This window comes from Pinus tabuliformis, chromosome 7 (assembly GCF_031772625.1).
Source record: "Pinus tabuliformis cultivar Carrire ecotype Pingquan chromosome 7, CPIR1, whole genome shotgun sequence".
NCBI lineage: Eukaryota > Viridiplantae > Streptophyta > Pinopsida > Pinales > Pinaceae > Pinus > Pinus tabuliformis.
In genome coordinates this window covers 201,408,572-201,427,309 of record NC_142293.1, presented here as the reverse complement: position 1 = coordinate 201,427,309, position 18,738 = coordinate 201,408,572, and positions in this window count along the sequence as shown.

The window sequence follows — 18,738 nt, the reverse complement described above, 5'->3', positions numbered from 1 at the left end:
TAATGACGTTTATATATGCTAGAGGTGTATATAATTAGACGATGGTAGTGAATTTGAATTTGTATCTTAGATGTTTTATGTTTGTTAGATGGTTATCATCATGATAGTTTTTATTAGAGATTATGTATTGGTGAACTTATATCAAAATTTTATATATGAAATTGCATGCAAAACGACTTACTTTAAAAAAAATTACAAAGATATTTTTAAAAGTTACAAAATTTAGTATGGCTGATACTATGATACAACTACGATACATTTAAATACAAACTTCACCGTTGTGTTAAAATATTAATCACACTGTTTTAGGATTTCAATTTTTTTTTAATCGCGTTGGTGTGTTGAAATAATTTGGTGCCTCAGCAATGTCGGCGCACTTTACTTGTAAATACACCAACGCTCTTTATTATTAAACGCATCGATGTTCAAATTAAGTGAAGAAAAAACACGATTTTTTTTTCTTTTTTTTAGAATTCTAAATGAGCAACAATTGATTTTTTGAATCTAATTTCATAAAGTCTTTTAAATAGTAAAAAGTTATTCACTATTTCATTATTTTCCCAAATTTTTTTAGGGAGTGATTTGCAAGAGAGAGATACCAGGAGCATTGTGCAGAAACAAAATACTTTAGAGCAACATAATTATTTAGAAGATCATAAGCTAAAAGATATGGTGATTCACTCAAAACCTTGCATAGTAAAAAATTTAAATTTTATTGTTGATTTTGTTAATATATTTTTTTACAATTTCTGTTAGGTTTAATTAAAAGAGAGATCATTTGAAAGAGAGACATATTGGGAACACTATGGAGAAGCATAATATTTTGGAAATCCAGAAAGATCAAAATTTGAAAGGTATGGTGATTCACTCAAAACCTTGCATATCAAAAATTTTAAATTTTACTGTTAATTTTTTTTACAATTTCTGTTAGATTTATTGACACTTCAAAAATAAAATAAGAATTAAAAACTGTGTATAGTAAAAATTTTACAATTGATTTTACTAGTACAAATTTTATGACATCTATTCCTATTTAAATTTAATTAAAATTCAGAAAAAATAAAAAAAAAAGATCAATACTTATTTTAAAACCTTGCTTCTTCTTGCTTATGTGACTACAAAATTTCAACTTACGGTTTAAATCCATCTACCACTTGACAATTATGGTTTTTCATTTTAGGTATTTTAGATTTAATGGGTTTATGTAGTTACTATATATAGGGTGTTTGACATGTAAAGTAGGGGATCACTTATTGAATTAGATCCAAAACCTATCAACCCTATCCATTTCTTTTTAAAATAATGTATGTTTCACAATGCACTAATGTAATATAATGTACCAGTGCACCCTGTGTAATACAACACATTATTATAACCCTGTTGGTTATGTCCATTCTGTTCACCAGTGCTCCTGGTGTAATATAACGCATCGGTGCGCCTCTGCCAAATAGCACCATTAAGTCATTGCAGTGTGTTTATCATTGCAAATCGCAGTGTAATAATTTAAAATTATAAAAAAAAAAATTCGTTGATTGAACTGAACAATTAAACTCCGGGTGCATTTAATGGCCTAAATGCACGTGTTACCAGAGCTTGTTTTGGATGAAAATTATTTGATTTATGTATAAAATATATTTAATGTCTTCTGTATTGAATGGTGCAAGTTGTATATTGATAAAAAAATGTCTGAGAAGATGTCAAATAACAAAAATATTGATCGACACAATTATAACACATTGAAAAAAGCAGAGAAGGCAAGTCCTTTGTAAATTATTTACAAAATTAATATGTTTGAACTATACGTAAGTTTGACTAATCTGTATTAGTTAGTGTATGTCATGCACAGTCACAAAATGAAGAAGGCAGATAAGATTATTTCTAATCTAAATGCTGAAGAAGGTAAAAGCTTGATAAAAAAATTGCAGAAGAATGAATCAAGTGAATGGAAAAATACTATTCAACATTAATTAATAATATACTTAAGAATATCAGATAATTGTTTCAAATAATCTATTAATTCAGATATGTTTAATATTTTACATGGAGAAACAACGAATAAAAAGATCAATGTCATTCTAAGAATTTTTTTTATAGAACATATAAATGACAATGAATTGGTCCTTCATTAGAGGAATTGTGAGGTATAAAATGGGCCTCCTAAGGAAATTATACAATAATAGTGGAAATAATAAAATAAGATTATATTATGTCATCAAATTTTAGAGGGAAAAAAGAAAAAAACTATTTTGCAACACGTATTTTCAACTTATCTCCATATGGGTTTACTCAATTTTCGAGCGAAAACACTCGTTGGATGCAGAATTGGATTCTTCATCCAAAGAGTAGCCATGTTGCATACTTTTGATGGACCATGCAACATGAAAAATGAGAAATACACGATAAACGTGATCACAATCATGTTTTTTCATGTATTTCTCATTTTTCATGTAGCAGGGTCCATCAAAAGTATGCAACATGGGTACTCCTTGGATGACGAATTAAATTTTCCATTCAACGAGTACTCTCACTCGAAATTTGAGTAAAAACATAGGGAGATAAGTTGAACATGCAAGTTCAAAAATTAGTTTGATTATTTTATAATCTTTTTACATTTTTACTCTAAAAATGGTGAATCATCCCCCATGGTTAACATCATCATCTTGAATCCTATTGGTCCTTATAAAATTTATTCTGGTTGTACATTTTTCTTAAGAGGCCCATTTTAGACCTCAAAATTTCTCTAATGAGCTCATCTAGAGTGGTGTTGGAGATTAATGAAAGGGGGTGAATTTTTACAAAACTATGAGGGATCTAGTGGAACAAATGTATAGACTTACTTTCCACTTACAATAAAAAAATCAATCCAATGATTCCAAGAACCAAATTATATCTAAACTACAGGAAGCGTTTCCATAGAAATGGCCAATGAAACATGTCAAACTTACAAGGGTAAAAATATGCAATAACAAAAAAGAATCATTCAAAAGGTAATATTCTTAATTAAAATGATTTTCTAGAATCATATGTATATATTAATACAAACCATTGATTTATTAATATCCATTTTTTTATATTTAGTTTTCATATATCAATATAGAAATAGTTTATTACTTTTTTCAGGAAGACTATGAAAATATTAAATGATCAACGAACTGATATGTGAAACATGCTAGTAGGAATGTCCAAAAAGGTTTATAAGGAGATGGTCAAAGAAATGTACATAACGACATCACAAGAGGAGTCATCTAAAAAATGATGTGATTCAAATGTATATAATCGTGATTGAATTTGTACATATAAAAAAAATATTTAGCATTAAATATTATTTTTCAAGTATTTTCTTACAGAAAGGAAAAGAAAATGGAACTCATTCAAGACATAAAACATGATGACAAGGAAGAAGAGGGTTGATATCAAAGTTTGTGAGTAATTGTTAATATTTTCTTATAAAAACTCAAGGTTTCATTTTTTTTTATATTTTAAGTTGTTTTACAAAAAACATCCTTGAATGCCTTCAAATAGGTGTTAACATACAAAGAAGAGCCATGAGAAGAATTAATTGACATTGGGTTAAATATGGGTTGTGAGTATATGTTGGCATATCAAAAATTAATTGTGGAATTTGTAAGTATCTATGTTGTTTTACTTCTTTGATTTTATAATTAATATAAAAATAAAAGGTATGGAACTATAGAAGACTTGTTGCAGTAAGGCGTGAGACTTGGTTGTAAAACCATGTGTACATTTTATGCGTCATTTCTTTCTATGGTACATTGCTATTCAATTTACATTGATGTATATTAGTTATTTCAATTTCCATTATTCTCACCAATGTATATACACTCATTACACTTTATTTTTATGTTTTCAAATGGAACAAGATCAAGAAGACGAAAACAATCGATGCAATCAACAAAACATTCATCTAAATAACCTAAATCATGGAAGTAGCTCAAACACTAACAACAATTCCAACGAAGAATGGTGATCTATTTGGATATCAATGCAACTTGTTGTATTTTTTGAAATAATTGTCTGTGAAAATCAAACATTTTAATGAATGTAATGGACATAGTGTCCCAATTGAAATAAAAGGGGTTACCAATAACACTCCCATTTTGTATGACAAAGAGTCTCTTATCTATATATAATAAAATGCATTTTAATTTATTCTATTGTATTATTCAATGTTGTTGTGAAATGTTACACCACTGATTAAATATATGAATGATTAAATATTATAATGAAGAGATACAAAATCTAATAATATAACAAATTAATCCAAACATCATATACAAATGCAGTAATCAAATTTTAATTTATATGAATATTGTTGTAATATATATGTCGATTTTTTGATGAATAATAGATTTAAAAAATTACAATAATCGAATTGTCACATGCCGATGTTTCCAAAAAAAGAGAAAATTTCATACAAAAATTTGGTGTGTTCATAACATAAGCATGCATTGGTGCATTATGTTATATAAAATCATTGTGCCAACATCTATTTTGGATGATCAATGCCTTTTTTGAAAATGACAACATCAAGGTATTTAGTTCTTCAAGCACTGGTATTGTTTGCAATTAATGCCTTGGTGCATTGAAATTCTTAACGCACCAACACTTTCATAAAACTACTGCCCCAATCCTACAAAATACCATTTCCAGCTCTGGTGCAATATTAAAGTTAACAACAATGGTCCTTTTATAATTTTAGCTCACTAGTGCATTTATATAAACAATACACATCGATTTTGCGAGTTATAAAAACACTGGGTTGACAATATTTGTTTGCGTGCCCTGTGTCATTCCTTAAAAGAATGCCTCATGGCATTTTTTGATATATGCGCACTTGGGAAGTATACATTTAAGGGACTAGTGTTCTTTGCAGTCAATGCCCTGGTGATTTTATTTATGTATGTAGCCTCAATGCTTTTGATATATATAGCGCACCAATGCTACTTTTTCCATTAAGAACCACAAAAAAACATTTGCTAAAATCCCCAGGTCACCTAGATTTTTTTAGCTTTGATGAATTTCCGTTATCATCTCTGCTAAAACATCCACTATCACAAATGAATGTTTTTTTGAAAATTTTATAACACTAAAAACCTTTGTTATAACCTCTGCTAGAAGGTATTTTCCTTATAGTGTTAAAGTATTTGACAATAGGAAACATCAACCACTCCAAATCTTTTTACCAATTTGTACTAGAGAGAAATTGATAGTCTTCATAGCCTCCATTTTCCTATAAATTGAGAGCTTGGCAATTCATAAAGGGGATTAGAATTCAAAGCATTGTTACGCTATCAAGATCATCATTGAGAGGGAGTATTAGAGATAGGAGCTAGAGGAGGTCATGTTGCAACTTCAACACTTGGTTGTAAACTTCCTTCTTCTCATTAATATATAGATCGACTATTCTTCCTTCCAGACCATTGTCCATTGATTATCTCTATTATGATTGATTAATGATTGTTTGGAAGCTTGGATTATAATGGTTTATTCATTGATGCTTAGTTTTTATTATTATCTATTATGGCTTTGATTGATGATATTATTATGTTGTGAAGGGTTTGGTTTGTTCCTTTGTGTGCAAGATAAGCCTTTGGAGCTATCTAGGAGCACTTCCTATCTACACTAACAACTCCAAATCATCTACATGGAAAGACAAGAAGGTTCTTCCTTAGCATTACTTTGTCAATATTGATTTATTTCTTGCATTGTTGAATGGGTCATGTATTAAGATAGTTAATCCCTTATCCTGTCTATCTCGTGTTTCTGGGAAAACCTAAGAGGGTAATTTTTTATTCATATGAGCATTATTCCCTACAACAAAATTGACAACTCCACTAGGGGGCATATATCTTACTGGCTTATTTTTCTCTCCAAGATCTTGGATCTCTGATCTCATCACTAATTGAGTTCCTATCATTTGCATGCATGTTAGGTTAATTTATTTGAGTTCTTGTTTTTTTTACCTAGACTGTATTTTTCTGAGTAGAACCCTTGTAATGCTTCCTATAAGTAGAAACTAGAGTGTTATAACACACCTTTCCTGTGTACCCAATGTGTTACTCATGTGTATGTCACATTGTCTTCTTTAGATCACCTACGTTACTGCTTTAAAGCCTATATTTCTCATCATTGTTATGGATTTGATTATCTGTGGTTTGCCTATTTTTGGCCTTGGAGTATTTGTTGTCCTCAACTTTGATTAAGTTTTCTGCATTCATCATTTTATTTTGAAGACTATCTTAGATTGCATCCTTAAAATAAAATAAAAAATAAATCATTTTATCTACTTCTTTGCTTGGTCGTTTAGTTCATTAGTGTGCATTTAACTTGAGTATGACTGTCTACATTTCTTAGGTGAGTTGGAATTTTCATTGTGCTTGTTTATTTTGGGAAACGAATTGTGCTACTCTCTCCTTGTAGAATTATTCTTCATTGAAAGAAAAATATAAAGAGCATGAGCTATGTAGTTTGAGTTAGAGTTATCATGAATTTCATAAGGTCAAAACCCCTACCAGAGACATTTAAGAAGTGCCCTAAAATCAATCACATAATAAAATTGATTAACAACTCTTTTAGCAGGAAAAACAAAACACACAGTAGTCTACGATAGGGTCTTGAGTTAGGCTATGCAAGTCAACTCCCCAAGGCTATAAATGAGACTGGAGTTAATAGTGAGTGAAAATAATACTACACCCTCATTGACTGGGACCGCTCCTCTAACATGGGAGTTAAGCGCGAGGAAACATCAGAGTGTATGAGAAGGTGTCCTTCCTTTAAATGCATTTTAGTGTACATTCTATGTACAAGGGATTCCTTCGGGAATTTTGGGGTTGTGTTGGGGTCTTAGGTACCCTACCCACACAACGTGTTTCCCACAACTGTGACCCCCCCGTAGTAACAATGATTTGTAGGTAAAGATTAGTGGCTAAAACGTTAGGGAAACATACACAAGGTGACTGGGGCAAGCTTCCCTGGTACTTGAAGGAAGACAAACCTACTCCATCTTTAGCTTGTTGGTAGGGTACTCATCTCCATGAGAGTGCTTGCACCATTGAGGTTTGGGCGAAGCTCAGGAGTAATAGTAATTTTCTCTATCCCAACTAGATTCTTCTCATAGTCCTTTGGTACTGGGATTCATATCCAACTAGTTGTGTTTATTGGGAAAAGTATGATTGTGTGTTAATCTATTAATTATTTTTTCTTTTTAGGAGTGTGTTGTTTGTTACTGAGTATATTTATAAACATTTAATAAACTTGTGAAACATATATCATTAATTATGGCTACTATAGGACCTCGTTAACCTAGATTCCTACGAGGCCTCCATCCACTCACTATGGTGGAATATATGAGTGAACCAAATTGCCCCTCTGATCAAGGGAGTTTGTATCCATTTCAGACCCTAAATTGCACCTTATTTACCCATAATCTCTCCTGTCAGAGGATCTTTTTACAAAAGTTTTTTTTCCTCACCATAAACCTCCCCTCATTGATCCTCTTGGGCCTATATTGATTTAGGTTGATCCTTTTCCTTCTATGTCTTCTTCAATTTCCCATCTAAATGTCCCAATGATGGCTAGTGAACCCCACTCCCTTGTGGACACCTTTTCTCCACCTCTACTCAGTCAACCACTAAACCCACATGCACCAATTTCAACACATGTTGTTGGTTATCCAACCATACAACCTATGGTTAATCTAGGAACACTAACTAAACCCACTTTGGGTAGTGCTTAATAATTTATTTTCTCCAGCACCCCAACTCCTTTTGTGTTGGCTCGTGGTACCTCAACTCCCACCCCATTAGGTGTTCCTAATTACACAACCTTCAATAACCTTTTTGGCTATAATCCGTTTCTTAGTTCAAATCTGCCTCCATTATTGACTGGGGGGAATATTTCTAGCATCCATCTACCATCGAGGGCACTCCTACCCCCATGCAACCTTTGGTACAACTAGGTACTTCTTTTATTGATGCCTTTCCTGTCAATGGTTATGTTGTCAGTAATGGTAATGTACATATTCCATCTTACGTGAAAAGTGGTGTTTCATTTCCCATACCTTCTACATCTCCTTAGGGCCTCAAAACTCAACCATCATTACCTACTAGGGGAAGTTTCTATCCTAGGGGAAATCGGTTCACTGGTAGATTTCCTCAAGTTGGGGGCATGCCTTATGGCCCATCACTATAATCGACTCCACTACCACCTCAAGGAAATTATTATCCTTCACAACCTATGTACCTTTCTAGAAACCCATTGATGGGAGAAACTCTTAGTCCCTCTAGTCACCGCCTCTTCCATGGTATGATCTAGCAACACCTACTCCATTATCATTCTTGGCTACTCTCAATGTGTTGGATCTAAACAAGTTATCCAATGATCCCATCAATAGTAACTTACTTTGGCCTGCAATCCCACATAACATTCCTCCAGACATTCCTAAGTCGAAATCAAGCTGGGAGACTATCTGACTACACATGTCACAACTTACCACCTTTGGTGTGTTTCCAACTTAATTATTGACGATAATATATGGCTTTGAATCTCCCCACACACCCTAATACACAATACATCCAAATGGTATATTGAACTACCTCGTGCTTTTGTCAACAACTCCAATACCCTTGTTGTGGAATTTTTAAAGCATCGGTAACAATAAATATTTGAGTGATGTTGAGAATTTAGATATACATAACAATTTGAACATTATAAATGCTTTCAATACATCTTTTCCATTTGGTTCACAGATCGACAAATGTGAAAATTTAAGTATAAACAGTGATAATACTAGCTTCATTTGAAATAGAAGCAGCGAACACACTACTGCAAGAAGGTTTGATACTCACTCTAATGTCCATATTAATGAACCTAATATCACACAAATGGATAAGAAACATAGAAATTAAGGGAATGTGGTAAACCTCTCAAACCACCCACTTGATTCTATTGAAATTGAGGTGCTTAAAAAAGGATTAAACTTTTCCATTACACCTAAAACTATTCCAGTTGATGAAATTATTTGCAGTATTGAGGACAATATTCAGACATTGACTGAATCAGAGAAAGAACGTATTGTGCAATTATTTTAAGGAAATTTAAACCACTTAGGAGTAATATTAGTAAAGAAAAGTTCCTAGCGTTAAGAAGGCTCAAGGATAACCCATATACTGTTATATTGAAAGTGGATAAAGGTGGGGCAATAATGGTAAGGAACCTTGAATATTATAATAAGAAAATGAGAGAACATTTGTCTGAGAGTGGTAGCTACAAGAAAATTACAATAATCCCATTGCAAAATTAATCAGAGAGGTCAAAAAGTTTATTATATTTTGTAACTTAGATGACCACATCAAGAATAGATTGATTCCCTATGGTGAGGTTCTCCCTAGGATTTATGGAGCTCTAAAAATCCACAAGAATGACATTCCATTAAAACCTATAGTAAACACCATTGGATCTTTGACTTATCTACTAGCTAAATTTTTGACCAAGGCCTTAAGCCCCTTAGTTGTCCATACTGACTCATACTTAAGGATTCCTCTGATTTTGTTAACTTAATTAAAAATATGAAGGGCGACCTTGAAGACATCATAATTAAATTTTACGTAGTATCCCTCTTCACAAAAATCCCTCTAAATGAAGCTATTCAAGTTATTAATAAGGTGGTTGACTTAGAAATAAAATAAAAATTGAAGTATGTCTCAAATCCACTTTCTTCAGCTTCAGAGGTTAAAACTGTGAACATACTAGTGAAGTAGCAATGGGTTCCCTCGTTTCACCAGTGTTGGCGAAAATTTATATGGAAGAATTTGAAAGTTTAGCCCTTAACACCTACCACCTAAAACCTAAAATTTGGAAAAGGTTTGTTGATGACACCAATGTCATATGGAAACATGGAAAATAAGAGCTCTCTAAATTCTTACAACACCTTAATAGTATCTCTATTGATATTCAATTTACCATGGAAACATAAGAGAATGGTTGCATACCCTTCCTTGACATTCTAATAATAAGGAAACTTGATGCACATTTAGACCGTAAGGTCTATTGAAAAAAAATTACACAGAAAATTACCTTCATGTTGATTCCCATCACTTCCCTGTGCAAAATATTGGTGTCATTCAGACCCTAGCCACTAGAGCCTTCAGAATATTTAGAGAGGATCATAAGGAGGATGAATGAAACCGCTTGATTGAAGTCTTCAGGAATCTTGGCTATAACAAAAAAGATATATTCGCTACCCTTACTAAAACCAAAAACACTCTTAACAACAATAACCCTAAGACACTTGACTCTGGAAAGAAAGCATTCCTCCCTTACCTTAAGGGAAGCACTAATGAGATTTCTAAGATTTTGAAACAAAAAGAAATCATAATTTCTTTCAAACCTATTAACACTATTAGGCATAATATGAAATTAGTCAAGGACAATATAGATAATTTCCAATTTGAGGGTGTTTATAAAATCAACTGCTCTTGTGGTAAGTGTTATATTGGTGAAACAAGACGCTCACTAAAAGTTAGGATCAAGGAACATGGTGCCAATATTAAGTATGAAAGAATAAAAAAACATGCATTAGTAGAGCATGCTAAGACCACTAAGTATCATATATGTTTGGAAGATACTAAGATCACCACTAAAGAAAACCATTATTATAAGCGTAGATTTAGAGAAGCCCTTGAAATAAAAAAGCACCCTAATAATGGAGAAACAATGATCACGAAATTGGGATCATCTGAATCAAGAAAAAATGGCGCTCGTCTACATTAAGGTTTCGTTGCATGGGTATGCAGGAATAGGATTGGAAACCAAGAACATTCCCTTAGTGGACGCAAATGACAATCACAGAACTGAGGCAATAAGCCTCTGGTGGGCTCACAAATCTGGGTGGGCGTTGGCAGCACCTTCAAATAGGTGAGGGCATCCTGGATATTGGTTTGCATAGGACCTGTAATTTAGAGAAGAAGGAAAACATGGCCAAGTAGTGGTTTACACACATGGGGCTACAAACACGTTACCGCTCCATCACAAGCGTTTCACAATCCCATTCAAGACTATTGGAGTTGACACATCCTTATTGGATTGGTTGAATAGGGTCACTTGGACAAATCTCATGCGGTGGGGATTAGAGATTGTGGTCAGAGGTGGAAGCAAAACTTACAGTGGAATTAGTCTAGGAGATACACCGTTCTGCTCTCTGGGACCCCTCTGTGGCCACAACATCACATTTTCTATCGTGAACTTGTGTGGACAATCTTAATTTTACCTAGATATGTTGAGAAACCTACATATCGACATTGTTGAGATGATTGGGCTTATGCAACTACCATACTTTCTTGCTGCCTCTGCGTTGGATGGGAGAATAACAGAGTGGGGCTCACGGGGCGTAGTACCAATAGATTCTGAGGTCAAAGGGGACAAATTCCCATGGATGCAGGATTACCACACTTGTTTTCTCTCTATTAAGACAAAACTGGAACACGAACTGCGAATTGGCTTAGAAGGGGTGACCCCTATTTCGACCTACTACATCAATCGAGCCATACAAGGCACAATGCCATATGGGACATCTAAAGCAGAACGGTCTCTTGACAATAAGATGGATATCGGCTCCTGGCAACTGGTAAATTCTATCTTCTTTCAATTTTTTCTAAAAACTCCAGCCAGGCGTTCCTTATTAATTTGGGTGAATATATCAGACATAGTGATGCAACTTAAGCATTACATCATGCAAAATATGCAAAACTTGATATATGGGGGAAGAATAATGTAGGATAACTGACTCCTGATGGATTATAACATCCTGTCAACATCCTCCATAACCCTTAACCTGAGACTTAGAGGAGGTGTTTCGGCCTCCAGTAAAATAAAAAGTGCACGTGGAGTATTGGGAGTAGCACATTGAAAAGAAAATAATAAGAAAAAAATCATATAAATGGAGGACTATCCTTTAAGAATGTTCTACAAGGAAAAATGTAGATACAAAACCAAAAAAAAAGGAAGGTACTTCACCCAGTCCATACATAGTGGAGCAACTGAACTACACTCCAGAACTAAACATAGACACTCCAAAAACAAATGAGAATTGCACCACATTTGAATCACAAGGCATTATTTTTCGTTTCAACTGCTTCTAGCCAAAACCAGTAGAGATTTTTCATTGGATTCTCACTAATTGGACAATACATTGTGAAATACACCTTTGCTCCAAAGGGTTCTTCATTGTAAAATTTCCATCATCAGATGCAAGAGACATTATCCTTCAGGAAGGACCATGGTTCTGGGAATCGATGGGCCTTTTGATCACTCCTTGGTTTCTAGATTTTGATGCAAATACCATGGTTGTTTCCATAATGTCGGTTTAGGTTCAGCTGCACAATCTCCCCCTTCATTTTTTGGACAACTGGGTCCTAGCAGGCATAAGAAACAACATTGGGAAGTACATCAAGACAGATACCCAAAGAGTGGAGGAAAGGGTCTTCATATTCACACAAATATGTGTGGAAGTAGATCTCAACAAAGGCTTACCAGATCGCATTCAACTGATCCACATCTAGCGGAACTAGACACAAATTTTATATTATGAGAACACGACTTTCAGGTGTAGAAATTGCAGGCAAACATGGCACTTTCATAATATGTGTCCTGAAGCTAAGAAAGACACCCAAAGGAAGAAGTAGATTGGGAAACAACCCAAAGGTTGGAAATTCCCCCCATCTGAGCCTGGAGAGGAGGAGGGAGAAGTTGAGGATGAACCCTCAACCTATGGGAACAACTAGACACCAAATGAACCAGAAACACAGCGAGAAACCCCACAAGCGCCAACTGAACCTTAGAACCATCCGGTGCAACTAGAAAAGATACCAGAAGAAAGGGATACCGTTGGGAAAATCAGACAATTCAAATTCAGACAAGGACAATGCAAGACATGAAGTTGGGAATCAGTTCACACTTGTCTCTTTTGTACCATCTCAAGGGGAATGGCACAAGGTCGAGAAAAATAAAGGGAGAAAAGCATAGATTTTCTCTTCATATTTTAATTAGTTTTCTTTGTGTATGTTTATGATTATCATCAGTCATGGACATGATTATTCTATGTTTCTTAGCTAATGAAACGTGCAATTTTGTTTTCATTAATAAAATTACGACTTTTTCCTTAGAAAAACAAAGCACCCTAATAATATTAATTGAGACAATGGCCTTGATATTAGTAGTAGTTTGTTTCCCTTTCTTACTATGAACCATAGATGATGTTCTAATATATACAAGTTTTTGTTTTCATATTCCTTTCTAATCTTTTGTTCCCTTATTTACTTATTTACCTTTTATTATCCTATATGTTTCCCTTCACCCCTCTCAGCTCCCCTTTTGTGTCTCTCTCCTTTCTTTTTCCCTTCCCTTTCCCTTGTTTCGCTTCCTCTCTCATCCCTCCCCATCCTTCACTCCCTTGATATTTTTCTTCGTTTTTTCCTTACTTAGGCTCCCTTAAATATCATGGATTTGATTATCCTTAAAATATTATATATATATATATATATATATATATATATATATATATATATATATATATATATATATATATATATATATAGATATATATATATATATATATATATATATATATATATATATATATATATATATATATATATATATATATATATATATATATAGGTTTCATGTTTCACATTTCATTATTATTTCTTTAATTCAATTAAATCCATCAAATTTTAATATATGCCCTTCTAAGTTTTATTAATTATTTTATAAAACTTATTATCTCTCTATCTACATAGCTATATATATACAGCTATATATATATATATATATATATATATATATATATATATATATATATATATATATATATATATATATATATATATATATATATATAGTCTACATATTATACATATAAATTTTATATTAATATACCTATATATATTTACATTCCCCTTAGTGGAATTTAAAATTTTCCTAAAGATATCGATCCATTATTTATTCTCATCCACTGTTCATATAATTTGTGCACATCTTGACAATGGACCTGGATAGTGGCACTGAAATGTTGACAATAAAACTCATATTTGTGAATCTTCCTAGATCAACAAACAACTCCAATCACAACAACTTTAACGTTGCACATTCATTTGTCGATTCATTATGAAAACATAACTGAACTCTTGACTACTTTACACCTAAACACTTCCACCCACATCTCTAATCATATCCATGAATGAAGACAAAGGTGGAGGTTAATAAAGGAACCCATTTCATATTACTTACTAGTTGATTGGTTCTGTAAGTCTCTCCTTCCTCCTATTACAAAGGACATTGCATTGTTTGGAGCCATTACTAAAGACAAATCCATTTTTCATGCCCAACACTTAGATCCCATTTATTCTCAGTCGGGTATGCTTTATGATCTGATCCAAATTCTCCTCGTACTTCTAATACTCCCATTACATAACAACCTAGTCCTCGCACCGATGATTTTGTCAATGTTTCCTTTGGAGCTAATGTCAAACAATTGAGTGGATAAACTGCCTAGTTATTTATTATTGATACCATCACCTCAACTACACCTACTCACACTACTAATCCTCTAAGAACCATGATTAACTCTGTGCAGTCTACATAACAACCTAGAAAAAAGAAAAAGAAGAACAAGAAAAACAACTATCCTTTTAAGGAGAAAACACATGCTTAGAACACTCAAGCTCAAAAATCCCCTTCTACTTCTAAATCTAACAGACATAAAGAAAAAATTGTGAAGTTTCCTTGCAATATTTACTCTAAGGACCATTTAACCTATAAATGTTCTCACCTTGAAGAATGCACTAATTTCCTTCTTAGACTCTTGTTATTCTACAAAACCCTTTCTCTACTCAACATAAGCAACAAAAACAACATCAAGTTGTGGATCCACCTCCTCCTCCACACAGGGGTAGTGGAGGTCCCCATCCTCCTTCAGCAGGAGAAGGATCATCTACCATATATCCCCTTTATTAGATGGTCATTTTACAAACATGAGCCAGAAACTACGGTAAGCCTATCCTAGACACCTTGGATACCTTGTCAAATTATAATCTGCCTCGCCCTAATAAACTTCACATAAAAATACCTTTTGTCAACCCTATTACTCACCCCTCCAAAGGGGTGCTTCGTCAAACTATGCATAATATGACTTCCCATGCTACCCATAACTACAATATTGAAGAAGATCTCACACAGGTGCCTTGTGCTATGTCCGCCCTTGAAGTCGTACAAAGTTTTTTGACACAATGTAAATCTTTACTATTGGCTATAGATGGGGTCAACCTCATGGATTCTAATCTAGTCAAATTTGACCTGGACAAGTGTTATAGACATTTTTGTGCCTCGCGTCAAGGAGCAGGAAATGTCGATAATTACAGGGATCCTCAGTCCCTAAACATGTTGTTCTTACCCCTAAAAGAACAAGGTCATCAATCAACAGCACTTCCAATCAGTTCTCCACCTAAAAACACTTCAGAACAGGCTTATTTTGGATCATGTCAGGTGCTTAACTGAGCTTCTGCGCTGTATTGCAGCTGTCCCACTCTGTACCTGCGCTGGAAGTCAAAAACAATGAAGGCTACCTGCGCTGGGCGAGATTGGCCAAGTGGCACAGTCATCCTGCAAGGTGTCATTTTCCCAGGAAGCTTCCAAACTGACACTTGGGTCATGAGATTCGCCCTGTGATGAGTAAGAGGTACTTGATCACCATGTGTAAGCAAGGATCTCCAAGTGGACACAGGAACTGAAGATTAACTGAAGATGGAGAGGACACTAGTCAGCTATATGCCAGCCTCCAGCTGACTCATCCTTTCCTCTTCCCTCCTATATATAGAGCTCTTCTATGAGGTCTAGGGAGGCTGGAATTTTGTAAAAGCAAGGAGGTGCTGTTGGTATACTGTCAGGATTATTGGGTGATTGTTTTACTAGAGGTGAAGAAGAGAGTTCTTGCTGCCGAGGAGGTGCTGCTGGATTGGAGCCAACATCATTGGTTGTAACTTCCTCTGGAACCCTGTTACTTTCTATCAATAAAGTTTGCATGTTCTTCTATATACTTGTTTTACATAGATGCTTTTGTGTTTACATGTATATTTGATGCAACCTAATCCATGCTTCAATTATGATTGCTTGTATCTCGTAGTTTGCTCCCTTTTGTTGTGCAGATTCTGTGTGTAGCTGGATCGGCTTGGAGAGCAAAGAGCTGGGAACAAGATACAAAGCGAGAAGGACAAGGATCGACTAAGCGCAAGACACCAGGTTGGTTGACCCTCTTTCCATTCTCTCTGTGCTTTCATAAAGTGGAACATGAAAACTTTATCATTCAGTTGTTGCTAAAGACTGTCACCTTTAGAAAGGGTTAGTGTCATCCGCATCGGATACTTTTCCCCACAACAAACTGGCGACTCCGCTGGGGAGATCCTAGTATCTTGTTGTTGTGAATTTTGCTATTCATTTCTTGAAGAAAGGAGTACCGAATCGAAAAGCTTTTGACTCTATCAAAAGCGAAGTAGAGGGTTTTGCTACTCTTGCTCCTTTGCTGAGCAAATTCAAGATTTAAAGAGCTAATCTACAGATGAATCTTTACTCTTAGTGATAGATCTTTATCCTCTTGATCATCCCTTAACCTGTACTTAACCCATAGAATTTTATTTCAGTCAAAACAGTACATTTTTGAGCTTTTTATGACCCGGAATTCTTAGCAGACGTAACTCTCGTAAGTCAGTGCAGGCTGTCCACAGGCAGTCTGCATTACAGCGCAGGTGCTCCCTTCGGGAACTACGCTGAGAGTGAAACTGGCAGACCAGTGCCTGCGCTGGTCCAGTTGGCCTTAGTCTAGCTCAGCTCTTCCTTTGTGTCTTGGCCCTGTTTGCACTTGTTTTTGGCTGATTGCTTGCTGGTTATTGTATTTGCTGTAGACCACTTCTCCTTGACATTATTCCGCCTCAGTTGTGTGATGAAATTGTAAACGTTCTTTCAGTATTTCTTGTTTCAGTTACAATTTCCCATTGTGAAAAGCGAACCTAGTAGCTGTGGCCTCTTAGATTACGATCTTATGAGTTAGTGTTATTACTGTTCATAGCTATTTTGGGTTGGTTTACTTCTCACTTTATGGTTTGAATCTATACTTTTCCTGTATTTTAAACAAGTCTTTCATAAGGTGTCTTTTTGATTGTGGACAAGCTTGTTTATTTCTACTTGAAAGTTGATTCAAAAATCATACAACAGTTTCCTTTTGTTAAGCATCAACATTAAGGATAACGAAAAGAAATACATGCATTGTGCATTTTGCATTTGACTGTATGCTTGACGATTTAGGAAAATGTGCATTTTAGTGTGTGTTCTTTGATCTGTGGAAAAAGTTGTGTCTTGCTCTTTCCTCAAGTAGATTAAGGTTTTCAAAGTTGAAAGATTGAAAAGATTTTGCTTCTCATTCTTAGATTGCATATAGGAAGTTGTATATATACATCTCGTGGCGAACCTGAAAGGCAAACTGTTAAGAAAGATCAACATTAAAATAAACTCAATTTACATAACAACGCTTTGGAATTTAACGCAAACATCTAGAGGTCTAGGTAGAGACGTGTTCCGGCGTCGTTAAACATAGTGACTGTCGATCTCTACGAAGGTGGGTGATTCCTCCTGAGAGTCGGTGGCACTAACACGGATTTGAGCTCCCGCGTACCGTCGCGTATATTGGGAGACCCCTATAGGCTTTTATCCTTTATCCTTAGGAAACCGTGTCGGCCGCCCTACTGATCGCGATGCAGTGAACACAGCATTCACGAAGATCGACCACCCGTACCGTAAAACGTATTCTGTGGTTTCGCGAAAGGTTTGGCACACCCTCTGCCTAGATCTCCAGAGCAGTTTCTTTTGGCCCTTTTCAAACTCTATAACTGAAAAGGTCCAACCGAGCATTTGTCACTTCGGGCTCGTTAATACATCGAAGGCGACTAGAGTCATCTTTAGCTTTTTCTCGACTCTTAAAACATGAAAAAGCAAGTTTGTGTCTAAAAGCGTCGTAAATAAAATTTATTTTAAAGCGGAACATAATCACCTATTATTCCCACGTTGATCTTTCAGTTGAAAAGTATGGAGCCCACCAACCAAGGAAGTAACCTTGGCGGAAGTCCAAATCCCTTCTCCTCTTGGGGAGATGTTGGTGCGCCTCATATGGCTACATTGTCACTTCCAGGACTGACAATCGGCCTTCCTGTTTGGCTCTTTTCAACTAATGTTGTCCAAATCGCCACTAATCCTGAACAGTCGAATCAACTGTCAGAACAATCTAGAACTACCCACCAGCCTTCTACTTCTTGTGATACTTCCTCTGATCCTTCATCTCCGCAGGGTAGAGCCGGCAAAAGTCAACCTCCCAAGGAGAAGAAGGAAAAGAAGAAGAAAGGGAAGAAGCAGAAGGAGCCTCTGGCGAAGGCGACTGGGGGCAAGCAGAAGAAAACTGACAAAAACCCACACACTGCACCGACCGGGCCTAAATCGCCATGTGTCATTTGCAAAGGGATCCATTTCCATCGTGATTGTCCTTGTATTCCCCGGATACTAAGGGACTGGTCCCCGAGGTTGCACAACCCGGTAGCATCAACCTCTGGTTGTCAAGTTGATTGCATTCCCTCAACTAGCGAGGGTGAAGGACGAAGAAGGGGACCAAGATCACCCTGT